We start from the raw sequence: 17,751 nt of genomic DNA, 5'->3' as shown, positions 1-17,751 counted from the left end.
CTTTCAGCTATGTCAAGACTGGATATACCAGCTTCCCTGGTGTTGGCTCAGTGCTGAAGAAGTGACTTGCCAAAGCAGAAGACACAGTTTCCATCCTTGGTCCAGGAAGATCCCACATGCTGCGGAGCAACTAAGCCCATGAGCCACAACTATTGAGCCTGTGCTCTAGACCCTGGGACCCACAACTATTGAGTCCTCGTGCTGTAACTACTGAAGCCCACATGTCTAGAGCTGTTGCTCTGAAACAAGAGAAACCACCACAATGAGAGACCTGCACACCACAACTAGAGAGTTGCCCCCACTCGCCACAAGTAGGAAAAAGCCCAAGCAGCAACAAAGACCCAGCACAGCCAAAAATAAATTTTTTTAAAGAAGATTGGAGATGAATTGAGTATGCTCAATTCACCCTTGTTAACTGACAGTATTAACAATGGACAACACTTATGTGCTATGCTTTCCTTACATCTGAAGGAAAGACAGGCTAAGGGACTTCCCTGGTGGTACGGTAGATAAGGATTCCCCAGTCAATGCAGGGGACATGGGTTCAATCCCAGGAAAATTTCACATGCTGTGGAGCAACTAAACCCATGCACTACAACTACTGAGCCGGAGCACTGCAGCTACTGCAGCCTGCATGCCTAGAGCCTGTGCTCCACAAGAAGAGAAGACACTGCCATGACAAGCCTGTGTGCTGCAAGGAAGAGGAGCCCCTGCTTGCCGCAACTAGGGAAAGCCCGAATGCAGCAATGAAGACCCAGAGCAACAACAGTTAATTAATTAATTATTTTAAAAGACAGGTTAAGCAACTCACCCAAGTTCACACAGCTGGGATTTGAACCTTGTCCTCTACTATATCATATTATCTCTGAAAGATTACAGAAAAAAAAAAATTTGAAAATGATTAATCTAAGCTGTGCCTACATATGGAGAAGGAAATGGCAACCCACTCCACTATTCTTGCCTGGAGAACCCCGTGGACAGAGAAACCTGATGGACTGCTGTCCATGGGGTCACACAGAGTCGGACGTGACTGAAGCAACTTAGCATGCATCATGCATTGGAGAAGGAAATGGCAACCCACTCCAGTGTTCTTGCCTGGAGAATCCCAGGGACGGGGGAGCCTGGTGGGCTGCAGTCTATGGGGTCGCACAGAGTCGGACACAACTGAAGCGACACCAGCAGCAGCAGCAGTGCCTACATAACACTGAAAAATCAGTTAAAGGGTTTGACAATACCATTGACTCTTCCTGGTAATAAGTCTCGGACTATTTACTGAGCACATCCATTCTGCCAGGTACTGGTTGTTTACCATTATTTCTGTTTAATTTTGCATGAAAGCCTGGCCTTGATCATTGAGTAGTCTGAGAGCTGTGCAGAACTACACAATGGAACATCTGTGTCAGAGCATCCTTCCATGAGTTTCCTCTGTGGTTAGTTTCATGCAATTTTGCTTTTACTAAAATATGCTGAGACATCATCACATCCCCATCCCTGGCCCCTACCAACCTGCCTGGAATTCCTGAGAGTATATAAGCTCAGGGTCAGAAGTGCCTGTCCAGCCTTCTGATTTGTTACAAGATTATTGCAGCAGCATTGGGACAAAATTTAATTAGCAGAAAATTATAATACACAGTAATCCATTAAGCCAGTCTATAATGGGAACATTATAATGAGGCCTGGAGAATCATTGCTTCCTAACTAAAGATTACTCCTTTCATGTGAAGAGAAAATTAGATCCAGAGAATTCAGTCTCTCTCCCCTAGACACTGAATTAAATACTACCATCTTCTGTATCTTTGGAAAAAGTCTCTATTCTTTGAAGAAGAATAGAGAAGGCCAACTGACAATGGCCTTCTCAATTGTGTTGCATCCTCTCTGATACAGCATATGGAGACTTCCATTCATTCAGTCAGTCAGTAATTACTAAGAACCTGCCAGGATCTGTGCTGGTGAGAGCAGTGCGCCCTTAAGGAGTTTGTAATCTATTGGATGACAAAGACGTTAAACAATATGAAGGAGTATAAAAAGGGGCCACTGTTTTCAGTAATTCCAGGAGTCCTAGGAAATCCTCTCATCACTGTCACTGTCAGTTTTCATGACTTCAGAGGTTATTTCAAGCTCCTCATTCCTCCCTCATGTCTTATATTTTCTTTGTCTAGAGCAACTACAAGTCTTCCACTTGCGTTAAGACCCATTCTCCTCCCTTCTCCACAATGCTATGCATCTTAGGAAGTGTAGAGAGTACACCAGAAAATTATCTTGCTCTTGACTTCCTGTTGGGTTTAGCCAAAGGGGAGCATTAACCCACTAACCAGATTTTTAAAAAGAAGAAAAGAGAAAGTGAGATTTGGGTATTTTTCACCAACTCTCCCCATCTGCATCACTGTGCGGTAGCAAAAATCCTCAACCAGAGACCACAGCTTCTGTCAGACAACCCTCTCCATGCAGCTCTCTTTCCCTAACTGCCCCCCTTTTCTCCTAATCCCACCCCAGGTTCTGGTAACAACACAGAGCCCCAGGTATTGTACTATCTCTACAGAGATAGTAACTAGTTATTTAGTAAATTCCCCTCAAATTACCCACTTTGAATATGCTATCTGTTTCCTTCTAGTACTCTGAATTTTACACAGCTGCTTTGAATGTCTCCTTCATTCTGGCTTTTTCCTATGCAGAGAATTATTTTTGACATTTCTTGAAGTGTTTTTGGCCCAAGCAATTCAGTAAACCTTTACTGAATGCCCACAATAGGCTTCACTATTCAAAACACTAAAGACAGAAAGATAACCAGGACAATGGTTTTATCCTGAAGGAACCTGGTCTAATGATACAAATAGGTACATAAATAGGGTGTGCCAAGCTTTAGTCTCTAAACTGCAACAATTTTAAAAATAAAGGAGTTGGTGTTAATAATTACATGAAGACAAGAAGTTCAAACTGTAACAGTACCAAGTTTATCCTACATATAAAGAGATCATTGCCTCATTGCCTTATACTTTAATGAGAGCAAAGATGGAGTGTAAACAGGCTGCCACAGGTAAATAAGGCTGAACCCCTTGAAGAGTGGTCAAGAGGAGGCTTCATGAAGGAGTCTTAATTCTGACCTGCCCATGCTTCATCTGTCACATCAACTCCTTTGCTAGAAGCTCACCTTACCCACAGCTGACAGACTGAGAAATCAGGACTAAGTACATCTTTATTTCAACAAGAAATAAAAGATCCACTCTCTGACTTCAGAAATAAAATCTTTTTTAAAATATATATGCAAATATTCACACCATGACAGATATTTGTAGCTTGTAAATATATTTTTCAGTTCAGTTCAGTTCAGTCACTCAGTCGTGTCCGACTCTTTGTGACCCCATGAATCACGGCACTCCAGGCCTCCCTGTCCATCACCAACTCCCGGACTTCACTCAAACTCATGTCCATCGAGTCGGTGATGCCATCCAGCCATCTCATTCTCTGTCGTCCCCGTCTCCTCCCGCCCCCAATCCCTCCCAGCATCAGAGTCTTTTCCAGTGAGTCAACTCGTCACATGAGGTGGCCAAAGTATTGGAGTTTCAGTTTTAGCATCAGTCCTTCCAATGAACACCCAGGATTGATCTCCTTTAGAATGGACTGGTTGGATCTCCTTGCAGTTCAAGGGACTCTCAAGAGTCTTCTCCAGCACCACAGTTCAAAAGCTTCAATTCTTCAGCGATCAGCTTTATTCACAGTCCAACTCTCACATCCATACATGACCATGGGAAAAACCATAGCCTTGAAATTATAGAATGAAAGAATTATTACTTTAAAAATTTTCTTAATTCCACTGGATTCTGAGTACATTATTGGAGTCAACTCAAACTCCTCTAATGCAGAATTTTGAAGTGTCTATGGGTGCTTGGGTGAGGCACCACAGCACTAAGGCTATAGAGACCTCTGGTCCTTGATGCTTTCACTCATTCATCACTGACTGGTGTTTGGGCCCCAAAAGTCACTGCAATTTCTCTTCATTCCTACCTGCAAAACTTCTTCACGTCCTTTCTCTCAGTCTCTGAAATATGTTTCCTCCCCTCTCTGATATGTCAAGATTGTCTGGACCTGTACGGGGGAGGACAGGCAGGGCACAAGTCTCCTCTGGATCTCACCTGCTTTAATGTACCAACAACTCCTATCACAACCAAGAGAATCTTCATCATGCCTGGGGTGCTCATGCTTACTTTATATTCTTCCAGATCTCTGTCTTCTGCATCTGGGCTTATGATACAAGCTCAAGACACAAGGCTTTTTCCTTTGTCTTCACAGCCTGCTTCATCATTCCTTCAACAAACAAATCAAGACGGACTGCTCAGCCATCCAAAGGAAGGAAGGGTGACAGTCACAGGTAATAACTGGTGGGGGAAGTAGGTGAGGCATCCATTATTATTTGTAATATTTTCCCACCCCAGATTTGTTAAGTGCCATCCATATGCCCAAGAATTGGAGACACAAAGAGGAGTATGAAAAAGAGTTTTCCCTCTGGAAATTCAGAGCCTATTAGGAATTGTAGAATCAACCAAAATATCAATGTAAAAAGTATTTTTGGAGAAATAGACTTTCCAGAAGACTGAAAACCTAAATGAAAAATAAAAATATTATTCATGGATATGTGGACATTAACTCTGCTTTCTCCCTGTTTACAGATCAAGAGTGTTATAGATATTCCTTGAAACTAAAGCATATGGATTGCCAGAATAAGTTTTGTCCTAAACAGTTCAAAAATTGTTGAGTGACCATCACATGCTCCAGCAATTATTAGTATAGCAATAATTGAGGTTTCTGAATTTGATAAGACTATGTCTTAAATGGTGTTCATGACAGAGTTCTCAGACTTGGTGATTTACAGTCTTGCTGACCTGGAACAAGCATGTTCTAGATGAGATGCATCCCGACATTTGTTGAGGAAGAGGGGTTCTCCTTTGATAATCATTTCAGGATATACACTCACTCCCAAATCTTCAAATAATAGTTCAAAATAATACAAAAGAATAGAGGTGGGAAGACAACCTGAATATCTTTGCTGAGCTTATTAATAATGAAAATACCATCAATACATACATGAAATGCTCCTCAGTCTATTAGTAGGAAGGTATCTAACTCTTCCCTGGTTCCATGTGAGGTCCACTTCCACGAGTTCATTTCTAAACTTGCCACTGAAGGAAAAGTGATTAAAATAGAGTCATTTTCCCTTTCTCTCAGGAAAATTATTAAGGACTAATATTCTTAAGATGTTTTTGGAAGTTTTAATGCACTCCAGGCTGTAGCAATTTGACACAAAACCTCAGAAGTGCACAAGTGGAGATTTGACTACATTTTCTGATAGAAAACTTCTATTACCCAGGAAATCTTTAGGATAAAGTAGTGTGTGTCACCAATTTATATACATAGATAGAATCTGCTCTCAGTCATAAAATGACAGCAGCCGCTTATCACCCACATAATCCTGCTAGATCAGTGAACTAGGAGTCTGAGAAGCTTCTGCCTTTCAGACCAAAATATGTGAACATCAACTCTGAGGAGACAGTACCTTAAATTTAGAGCTCTGGTTCAATTTAACCCTAATTCTTTTTATAAAAGAAAATCTATCATTTCTTCCCAAAGAACTTCAATAGCTATCTTGCTAACTAAGAAATCTTACTGACAGTTACAGAACAACCAATGTGAGAGTAACCATGAAGGAACCGACCCCACTGAATGGCCATAATTTTTGCTGACAAACAAAATTCTAGGGAGGGTGCCCTTGCCTTTGAGTGGTTAACAATTAATCTGCAAGCCTCCAGGGTGGAGGAACTGAGAGGTATTTGCAACTATTGCAAAAGAAAGAGAAAATAATTGGCTGTCCCCTTATTCCCCCTAGGGCTCACTCTGTAAAATTTTCACTACCTAAGCAAAAATGGTATTCTGAATATTGAGAGGCTTTATCTCATGGGGATGAGTTAAAACTTTCTGATACTGTTATGAAAATATCAATTATTGAATTGTCATAAGTTTGAAATAAATAGGATCAGCCCAAACTTACTGTTCTGTTTTCTGAGTCGGTCCCTAGCATTCTTATCAGGCAAAAACTTGATGGGAATGCTTGGATTTTATCCACACATATAAATATGCTTTTAAATATTGATCAAAAAAGAATCAGAGTCCTTAAAGAAAAAGTCTGTGGTCATCAAACCACTGAGGCATCTTCTTAATTAGTAAAAGTGTCATACACCGCTGGAAACATTCTCTGGAAGTCAGCCCTGGGATAATGGAAAGACCAGATACAAAAGCAAATGATAGGTAGCAAAAGTTTTGGAAGAAACATAAAAGAGAATTTTTTTCAAGTGAAATCTCAGTGGAACAAGCTCAGCATCAACCTTTGATAATAAAAATTCTTAGCAAAGTATGAAGACACAGGGAATTCCTTGATGTAGCAAAAGTATCTACTAAACACCTTCTCCAACTAAACACCTACTGCAAACCAAATACTAATATAATAGAGGAATCCTTTCTGAGTCAGTAAGAAGGTAAGAAGCCTGCTATCACGCTTAACAAATTCAAATGAAAGGTCCCAGGTAGTGCACAAAGAAGAAAGGATAGGGAAAGAGGAAGAGAAGAGTGGAAAAGAGTAGAAAGCAAGAGAGAGAGAGAAGTCAAGGATAGTAAGTAGGAAAGAAAGAATACAAGGATTGGAGGAAAATACCACTGCTATTTATTGCAAATAGTGTGTAATTTTTCTATGCAAAAAATTCAGGAGACTCCACAGACCAAAAATCAAGATAAACAGCAAGTTCAAAATTGTGCTGAACATGAAGTCAATAAAAAGAAAAGTCAATTATAGTTCTGCACACAAATCACAATTAGAAAATGTAATTTTTTAAAGATAGTATTTAAATGACAAAGTAATCTATAAGATACTTAGAAATAAATCTAGCAAAAGATGTCAGAATTTTATTAAGTTCAAAACTATGGAAAGACTTTAAATTTAAGTATATTTATGGAAGAACTGATGCTAAAGCTGAAACTCCAATATTTTGGCCACCTCATGCGACGAGTTGACTCACTGGAAAAGACTCTGATGCTGGGAAGGATTGGGGGCGGGAGGAGAAGGGGACAACAGAGAATGAGATGGCTGGATGGCATCACCGACTCTGTGGACATGAGTTTGAGTGAACTCCGGGAGTTGGTGATGGATAGGGAGGCCTGGTGTGCTGTGATTCATGGGGTCGCAGAGTCAGACACGACTGAGCGACTGAACTGAACTGAACTGATGGATGGTAAAACTCAATATCTTAAAGATGTCACGTACTACCAGATTAATCTATAAATTAAATATAATTTCAGGCAAAATCTAACAGACTTTTTCGTGAAACTTGACAAAGTGCTTTTAAAACTTACATGGAGTCAGCCAGACAGTTACAAGCAAAGAGACAATTCTAAGAGAAAAGGACAAAGTAGGTGACACTATTGCATATATAAAGACATTACTCATGGGCAGTAATTTTTAAAATTATAGTATTTCCCAAGAACAGACAATTAGAAGAGTAGAACAAAATAGCCCAGAAACTAATTCTTGCTTAAATGGACCTAAATTTACATCTCTAATGTAACAGAGATGAAGTCACAAAACAAGAAGAGGTGGATGGGCTAGTCAATAAATGATACAGGAACAGTGAGTTCACCTGGTGGACACCAAGTGCTCAACAATGTCGAATTTTCCTTTCCTGCTAGACAGACTGAAGTTAACACTGCCTTTCAGCTGGTCAGGGAATGTGATAGGCCATGGCAATAAGCTGTGTACAGAAATGATACAAACAGGAGTGGGAGCTCCTTGTATTCCCCTCATATAGTGCTAACAGAGGAGGCAGTGCACTCTGAAAAAAAATGAGAGCTACTTCCACTTGGGTCTTTGAGAGACTTGTGGAGCAGAGAACCAGCTGTACTCACTCAACCCCAGAATGGCCACCAGTGTTGGACACATAAAAAAGAAACAAATCTGGACTTCCCTGGTAGTTGAGTGGTAAAGAATCCACCTGCCCATGTAGGAGACATGGCTTCAATCCCTGATCTGGATAGATACTACATGCCATGGAGCAATGAAGCCCAGGCACCACAACTATTAAGCCTGTGATCTAGAAGCTGGGAGCTGCAATTACTGAGCTCGCATGCTGCAGCTGGTGAAGCACCTGCACGTGGTGCCTGTGCTCCACAACAGAAGCCACCACAACTACAGAGTAGCTCCTGCTTGCTGCAACTAGAAAAAAACCCACAGAGCAACAGAAAACACCCATCACAGCCAAAAAAAATTTTAATGATAAATAAATATAAAATTTTAAAAAACAAAAATGACACAAGTCTTTGTTGTATTAAGCCATTAAGATTTAGAGCTTATACTGATGGCTAACAAATACATGAAAAGATACTCAACATTGCTCATTATTAGAGAAATGCAAATCAAAACTACAATGAAATATCACCTCACACCAGTCAGAATGGTCATCATCAAAAAGTCTACAAACAATAAGTGCTGGAGAGGGTGTGGAGAAAGGGAATGCTCTCGCACAGTTGGTGGGAATGTAAATTGATACAGACACTATGGAAGATGGTATGGGGATTCCTTAAAAAACTAGGAATAAAACCACCATATGACCCAGCAATCCCACTCCTAGGTCTATACTTCGAAGAAACCAAAATTGAAAAAGACTTGTATCCCATTGTTCACTTCAGCACTATTTACAATAGCTAGAACATGGAAACAACCTAAACGTCCATCGACAGATAAATGGATAAAGAAGTTGTGGTAAATATACACAAAGGAATATTACTCAGCCATAAAAAGGAGCATGCTTGAGTCTATTCTAATGAGGTGGATGAACCTAGAGTCTATTACACACAGTGAAGTAAGTCAGAAAGAGAAAGATAAATATTGTAATCTAACGCATGTATACAGAATCTAGAAAAATGGTACTGAAGAATTTATTTACAGGGAAGCCATCCAACCAGTCCATTCTAAAGGAGATCAATCCTGGGTGTTCATTGGAAGGACTGATGCTAAAGCTGAAGCTGCAATACTTTGGCCACCTCATGCGACGAGTTGACTCACTGGAAAAGACTCTGATGCTGGGAAAGGTTGGGTGCGGGAGGAGAAGGGGATGACCGAGAGTGAGATGGCTGGATGGCATCACCGACTCTGTGGACATGAGTTTGAGTGAACTCCGGGAGTTGGTGATGGACAGGGAGGCCTGGCGTGCTGTGATTCATGGGGTCGCAGAGTCGGACACGACTGAGCGACTGAACTGAACTGAACTGAATGGAGAAACAAGCATAGAGAATAGACTTATGGACATGGGGAGAGGGGAGGAGAGGGTGAGATGTATGGAAAGAGTAACATGGAAACTTACATTGCCATATGTAAAATAGATAGCAATGGAAGTTTGCTGTATGGCTCAGGAAACTCAAACAGGAGCTCTGTATCAACCTAGAGGGGTGGGATGGGGAGGGAGATGGGAGGGAGGTTCAAAAGGGAGGGGATATATGTATACCTAAGGCTGATCCATGTTGATGTTTGACAGAAAACAACAAAATTCTGTAAAGCAATTATCCTTCAATTAAAAAATAAATAATTTTTTTAAAAAAAGACTTAGACCTTAGTTTGTTGTTGTTATTGTTGTTCAATCACTAAGTCATATCTCTTTGCGACCCTATGGACTGCAGCACGCCAGACTTTCCTGTCCTTCACTTTCTGCAGGAGTTTGCTCAAACTCATGTCCATTGAGTCAGTGATATCATCCAACCATCTCATTCTCTGTTGCCCTCTTCTCCTGCTGCCCTCAATCTTTTCCAGCATCAGGATCTTTTCTAATGTGTTGATTCTTCACATCAGGTGGCCAAAGAATTGAAGCTTCAGCATTAGTCCTTCCAATGAATATTCAGGCTGATTTACTTTAAGATTGACTGGTTTGATCTCTTTGGTGACCAAGGGACTCTCAAGAGTCTTCTCCAACACCACAATTCAAAAGCATCAATTGTTTGGCATTCAGCCTTCTTTATGGTCCAACTCTCAAATCCATACATGACTACTGGAAAAACCATAGCTTTGACTATATGGACCTTTGTTGGAAAAGTGATGTCTGTACTTTTTAATATGCTGTCTAGGTTTGTCATAGGTTTTCTTCCAAGGCGCAAGTGTCTTTTAATTTCGTGGCTGCAGTCACCATCTGCAGTGATTTTGGAGCCCAAGAAAATAAAATCTGCCACTGTTTCCATTGCTTCCCCATCTATTTGCCATGAAGTCATGGGGCCGGATGCCATGATCTTCGTTTTTTGAATGTTGAGCTTTAAATCAACTTTTTCACTCTCCTCTTTCACCTTCATCAAGAGGCTCTTTAGTTCCTCTTCACTTTCTGCTATTAGGGTGGTACCATCTGCATATCTGAAGCTGTTGATATTTCTCCTGGCTCAGTTTGTTCAGTTCAGTTCAGTTCAGTCACTCAGTCGTGTCCGACTCTTCGTGACCCCATGAATCACAGCACGCCAGGCCTCCCTGTCCATCACCAACTCCCGGAGTTCACTCAAACTCATGTCCACAGAGTCAGTGATGCCATCCAGCCATCTCATTCTTGGTCGTCCCCTTCTCCTCCTGCTCCCAACGTTTCCCAGCATCAGAGTCTTTTCTATGGCGTAACTAGCTTATCCTGGTAATGCAGTTATTGTACATGCCAACTAAAGAACGAATGTCACTCACCATCCAGCTCTACAATGATTACGTCACTGGCCACTACATTCACTGACTTTAACACACCCAAAAGGAGTTCAGAGCACTCTACGCTCTGGGAAAAACTGGCAGAACAACCTTTAGATAGTCAGATATTTTCAGGAGAAAATTTTACGAACCCAATTTCTTGCATCTTCTCACAAACAAGAAAGCACTAAAACCTTTAACAGAGACATCTGCTCCTTATGAGTAACAGCAACCGTCTACCAAGATGTATGCCGGATTGCATGTACTCCCTTTACCAAAATCATATGTATGCTAACGTTCACCACTGCCCCTTTGGAGCAGTTCCTTGGAGCTATCTGAGAGACTGTCTCCCAGGCTATAGTCCTCAGTAAGTCCTCAAATAAAACTAAACTCACAGCTCTCTCATCGTGCAGTTATTTTCAGTTGACGTATGGAAAAAAAGTAAGTGCAACTAGATCTCTATCTCAGGCTACAAGTGGATTTTAATTTAATTTAGACCTAAAGAAAAACTTTAACAAACTTTACAAGAAAATATAAAAGGATACCCTTATGACCTTATGATATAGCTGCTGCTGCTGCTGCCAAGTTGTTTCAGTCATGTCTGACTTTGTGTGACCCCATACATGATGGGATTTTCCAGGCAAGAGTACTGGAGTGGGTTGCCATTGCCTTCTCCCATGGCATAGAGGAGTTCTTAAATAAAAGATAACAAAACTCAAACCATGAGAAAACTGATAAATCTGAGTACATTAAAATTTTAAAACTTTGCTACAACAAAAAACACTATAAACAGAGTAAAAAACCAAACTGATTTTTGGAGAGGACAGTTGGAAAAACTCACATAACCAAAAAAGATCAGAATCTAGTTTATATAGAAATTTATAAAATGATAATGTAGCACACCTTGAATAAAGAATATAAATAAATTTTCATATCTAATAAATACAACTTAAAAGTACATACATTATATATAAATTATATATGTGCTAAGTTGCTTCAGTCGTGTCTGACTCTGTGCAACCCCATGGACTGTAGCCCTCCAGGCTCCTCTGTCCATGGGATTCTCCAGGCAAGAATACTGGAGTGGGTTGCCATGCCCTCCTCCAGGGGAACTTGCTGACTCAGGGATCAAACCTGCCTGTCTTATGTCTCCTGCATTGGCAGGCAGGTTCTTTACCACTAGCTTCACCTGGGAAGACCTATAAATTATATATATAGCATATAATAAAAAATAAATATAATACAATCATATTTAACTAAATAAAGTAGATGTAAATGCTTGTGATCAGGAAAACCATGTAAACACTGTGACTTGTGACCTGATAATCTGCTCTGTGCCCTAGTGCTCCTCAGTGCTGGAGATTTACAGACCAATCTATTTTTTTGAAGTCTAGTCCTTTTACATTTCTCTTAGGAATGTTTTCCCCTAATGAGATTGTTTTTCTCCTAATGAAATTATAAACTGTCAAGGATGGGGTTGAAAACTACAACCCACATGCCTATCCTGCCTGCAAGTATTTTGGGTTTACCTGGCATGATGCTTTTTCAAAGATCTCAGTTGAATATCTCTAAGTAAAGCTGTGAAGCTCCTCCATTCACAATAAACCCCACTATTCTCTAAAGTCTTATTTTCAGCACAAGACCACATGTCTCTTAACTTCCTGATCTCTGTACATACTAGAGTTTTGACTTCCGCCTACAGGCAATGATTAGCCTTCATTTCTTTAATGGATAAATCTATAAAGTCACTAATGGTCAGATAGTGTGCTATTGGCTGGAACAAGGCAAATAAAGCACAGACCCTGTTTTTGTTGGAGTTCAAAGCCTATTAGAGACAGACATAAGTAAATAAATTATAACACTAGTGAGTGCAATTAAAATTATACACAAGATAACTCCAAGAGCTAGAAGAGACTGAATAAGCAAAGGTAGGGGTAGAGGAGTGAGTAGAGGCTGCTTGTAAAGCCTCCTTAGAGGAGATAATACTTGAACTACATTTTGAAAAATAAATTCTGCAGCAATCAAAAGGGAAACGAGCATTCCTGGCAGAAGGAACCTCATATACGAAATCACAGGTAATCAGTATGGGGAGCATATCAAGTAGGAGAGGGTGATAGGAGATGAGGCAGCAGCTCAATTATAAAGGGCCTTCTATGACTTCAGTTAAAACTGTGGCTCTAATGCTTGTTAAACGGGTGAGTTTAGACACCTTGCTTAACCTTTGTGAGTCTCAGTTTCCTCAAGAGTCAAATACAGATATTTTCTTCCAGTATTCTAATGAGGGTTTCATGTGATAATGTAAGATTAAATTCTTAGCATATCACCTAATCTAATGCAAAGGGCAGTTCTCCAGGCCTCATGTTACTTTGATGGGGAGCCCATTACAGAATTTCTTCTTAACAATTATCTATAGTCTCTAATTTTTCAATGATAAACATATGTGTCTTTTATAATAGAATTAAATAAAGATATTTTATAATGAAGACTTTTGGGTAGACATAGACAAGCTTATTTTAAAATTTATATAAAAGGCAAAGAACTTAAAGTTGGTTAAAAAAAGAATTTTGTAAAATTAGAATAAAGTTGAAAGAATCACTCTATTTAGGCTAGAATGTCACAGCTACAGTTATCAAGAGGGTGTGGTGTTGGCAGAGGGCTAGACACATAGATTAATGGAACAAAACAGAAAACCCAGAAGTAGACCTACAGAGAGAGATTCATTAATTTTTAAAACTGGCTCACATAATTGTAAGGGGCCAGAAAATTAAAACCCTTGCAGGCAGTCCAGGCCAGACTGGAGAACCAAGGAAGAGTTGATTTTGCAGTCTTGAATCTGAAAGCAGTCAATCTAGAGGGAGAATTCCTTCCTTTCTCCCTGGAGAATCTGTCTTTTCTCTAAGACCTTCAGCTAATTGAATGAAGCCCATCCACAATATTAACGGTAATTTGCTTTACTCACAATCTACCATATAAAATAGAAGGGTAATATAAAACAAAGCAAAAGTATCTGATCCAGCCTCTCAAATAGAGCACAGGATTAGAGCTGAAGTCTAACATAAAATATGGAGTGAACTGCAGTAGCTGTTGAAAATGAAGAACTTTACCTGAGCCCTGTACTCAGGTGAAGGTAAGATCAATACATCCTTTTGTATTTCAGAAAACAGCTTATTGCAAAGGATCATCCTTTCAGATATGACTTTTATGTAAAACCTATGTGTTACGGGAAGCACACTGACTGAAACTTCCCATTCTGGCCAGGCACCATAGTAACCATTTGCATGAGTTGTTTTATGACAGGAGATCCTGATAAGGAATATGGAACCAATAAGCCACCACCAACTGGAAGAGTTCGGGAAAGGTTGAAAGGAGACACCGGGTGTCCATCCACTTCCCAGAATCCCCCTTGCTAGCATCCATCTTGGCTGAGCAATGCGTGTGCCTCCAGGAAAGACTCTGAATTAAAATGATTGGCCAAAGACCACCCGGAAACTAATCCCATCACCATAAAACCCGAGACTGCGAGTCACGTGGCAGAGCAGTTCTCCTGGGTTCCATTACCCTACTGCTCTCCACCCGGGTGCCCTTTCCCAATAAAGTCTCTTGCTTTGTCAGTACGTGTCTCCTCAGACAATTCTTTTCTGAGTGTTAGACAAGAGCCCAGTTTCGGACCCTGGAAGGGGTCCCCTTTCCTGCAACATATGGATGACCCCACTGCTTGTCCATGACAAGGCTAGGCACAGACCCTCGAAATTTCCAATTCTTTGTCACACACAATATTGGTTGAGGACTTCCTTCCCTGGTGGTCCCATGGTTAAGAATCTACCTGTCAATGCAGAGGACACATGTTCAATCCCTGGTTCCAGAAGATCCTACATGCCACAGAGCAACTAAGCCCATGTACCACAACTACTGAAACTATGCTCTAGAGCCCTTATTCTGCAACAAGAGAAGCCACCACAATGAGAAACCCACGGACCACAAGTAGCGAGTAGCCCCAACTCAACTGCAACTAGAGAAAGCCCATGTGAAACAACAAAGACCCAGAGCAGCCAAAACTAAAGAAAGAAAGAAAGATTGGTTGAACTGTTTGTTCCACTGGCCAAACAATCTGGACACTAACTTGTCTTGACCAAACTTTTATCAGGTATCTCTCCTTCCACCAGGACCCTGAAGTGTGACCCACCTTTGAACTTAAGCAAGCAATGGGAGCTTAAGGAAGAGGGGGGGAAAAAACCTTAACAGCCTCTCCTGAGAATCAGTCAACCACAAAAAATCAGACATTTTCTGCTCAGCTGACCAGTCAATCCCCTGCTTACCCCACTCCCCACACTCAGATCTTTCAAGCCTTGTTTACTTCTCCCTTTAAAAGAAAACCTTTTCTGCCTGGTCTTTGCAACATCTGTAGACATTATGGTTGGAGTCTTCTGTTGCAATAGTTCCTTTCCTCCTAATGTAATAGTTCCCTCTCTCCTAATTACAATCTTCTTTCAAATAAAGTGCCTCCTTACTTAAGTCTGCATTTAGTTTTTACTTGACGCTGCCTAAAGATAGAGAGTTGGACTGTGAATAAAGCTGATCACCGAAGAATTGAAGCTTTTGAACTGTGGTGCTGGAGAAGACTCTTGAGAGTCCCTTGGACTGCAAAGAGATCCAACCAGTCCATTCTAAAGGAGATCAGTCCTGGGTGTTCATTGGAAGGACTGATGCTAAAGCTGAAACTCCAATACTTTGGCTACCTCATGTGACGAGTTGACTCATTGGAAAAGACTGATGCTGGGAAGGATTGGGGGCAGGAGGAGAAGGGGACGACAGAGAATGAGATGGCTGGATGGCATCACCGACTCGATGGACATGAGTTTGAGTGAACTCCGGGAGTTGGTGATGGACAGGGAGGCCTGGCGTGCTGTGATTCATGGGGTCGCAAAGAGTCGGACACGACTGAGCGACTGAACTGAACTGAACTGAACTGAACTGAAAGATAGAATTTCTAATATTTTTGGAAGTATTTTTCTCCTCTGTCATGTTTGCTTTTATTTATCAGTTCCCTTTTATGGATTTTAAATATTCATGCCTGGTTCAGAAGCCACATAGGCAGAGGGATCAAACCCTCCGAGGGTATTAACAAGCTTCCCACATACTTCTTAGGTTAAAATGGAAATAAATAGGTAGGAGGGCTGCTTCCATATGCAAACACCTCCAGATAATCAATTCTATTCTAATATCTTGCTGGCTGCAGAATTACAGCTTCTGGGGCCATTTAATTCACTTTCAGCTAATGCCTGAGGTGCCAAAGCATAACAAAGAAAAAAGATACAGTAGATCAAGCTAAAATATTTCATTAGATCTCAGCAAGTTAAAAGCCTGGCCAACTCCAAGTCTCACAGAACATCTTTGTCATATTATCCCTGAATGGACTCAAATAAAAAGTTTGCCAGTGTTTACAAACTATTGACTTTGCACCCTGAAAATATTTATGTTATCATAGGAAGTTTAATGGCATTCTTCTCAAAAGCAAAAGTAAGGGTAAGTAGACTAGATATGTTAGATATGTTATCTTTGACCAGTGCATTTAAGGGAGGCCTGGCATGCTGCAGTCCAAGGGGTCACAAAAAGTCGAACACAACTGGGTGACTGAACAAAAACAAAGTCATAAGTTAACAATTGTAGATCACATTTAATTATACATATTTAATGAATTGCTGGTCTTCCCAGGTGGTGCTAGTGGTCAAGAACCTGCCTGCCAATGCAGGAGGCATAAGAGACTCGAGTTCAATCCCTGGGTTGGGAAGATCCCCTGGAGGAGGGCGTGGCAATCCACTCCAGTATTCTTGCCTGGAGAATCTCTTGGACAGAGGACCCTGGAAGGCTACAGTCCACAGGATCACAAAGAGTCAGACATGACTGAAGCAACTTAACATGCATGTATTTAATGAATTACTCACCGAAATCATAACTAATTTTAAACATCCAGAGTATGTACTATGTACATAGTCATAGGATGCTTTTGCTGGTTTCTTGCTCAGAAGTTTATGGTATTTACTATCATGGTTACCAGGATCATCAGTATGCTGAGAAATGTTTAAAAACTTGCCTTCAGGGAGAAAGTAGACCCTGATGGGTAGCCCTTGCCAATGTCCATAGGTGCTAAGTCACTTCAGTAGTGTCTGACTGTGCAATCCTATGGACTATAGCCCACCAGGTTCCTCAGTCCGAGGGATTCTCCACGCAAGAATACTGGAGTGGGTTGCTATGTCCTCTTCCATGGGATCTTCCCAACCCAGGGATTAAACCCATGTCTCTTATGTCTCCTGCATTGACAGGTGGGTTCTTTACCACTAGCACCACCTGGGAAGTCCCAAGGTGTAAATATTCCCACCATGGTTCATTTCAAGCTATCAATGTGACTGCACTTGGAGTTGAGAAAGAGATGCTCAGCAACACACCATACAGATACAGAAGAATTAAAAAACCTCAAGAGTACATAATAATAAAATGAAGTAAGATAACTAGGAAATGATGAGTTTTGAGTACATATAATTTTGGGTTTTAATATGACTTATTTAACTGTAAGTTTATATAATTTAATTTTTAATAATGGCTGTGTGAAACAACAGGCTTGCAAAATCCCTGGAAATTTAAAAGTCATCTTCTCTACACTGGCACAAGCTAGTACCAGTGCCCGCTAGTAAGTACAGAGTCCATTCTTCAGTTTGGCAACAACAACTAGGTGACATTATTTAAGACAGAAACGCTTTGGCTCACAGAAGCTTAAGGGATTTTACTGGTCAAAAGGCATATACTACCAGTGCTGGGATGAATGATGGCTCCCAAAAGATATGTCCAACTGGATCTGGTGAGTGTGGGCTTACTTGGAAAAAGGGTCTTTGCTGATAGAATTAAGTATCACAAGATGAGATCATCGTGGTTAATCTGGGTGGGCCCTAAACCCAATGTCCTAATGAGAGCAGACAGACAGAAGAGAACACACAGAGACAGAGGGAGGAAGACCAAAT

This window comes from Moschus berezovskii, chromosome 12 (genome assembly GCF_049115385.1).
Source record: "Moschus berezovskii isolate FMDL1 chromosome 12, NW_MosBer_1.0, whole genome shotgun sequence".
Classification (NCBI taxonomy): Eukaryota; Metazoa; Chordata; class Mammalia; order Artiodactyla; family Moschidae; genus Moschus; species Moschus berezovskii.
Note: the sequence above shows the minus strand (reverse complement) of the source record.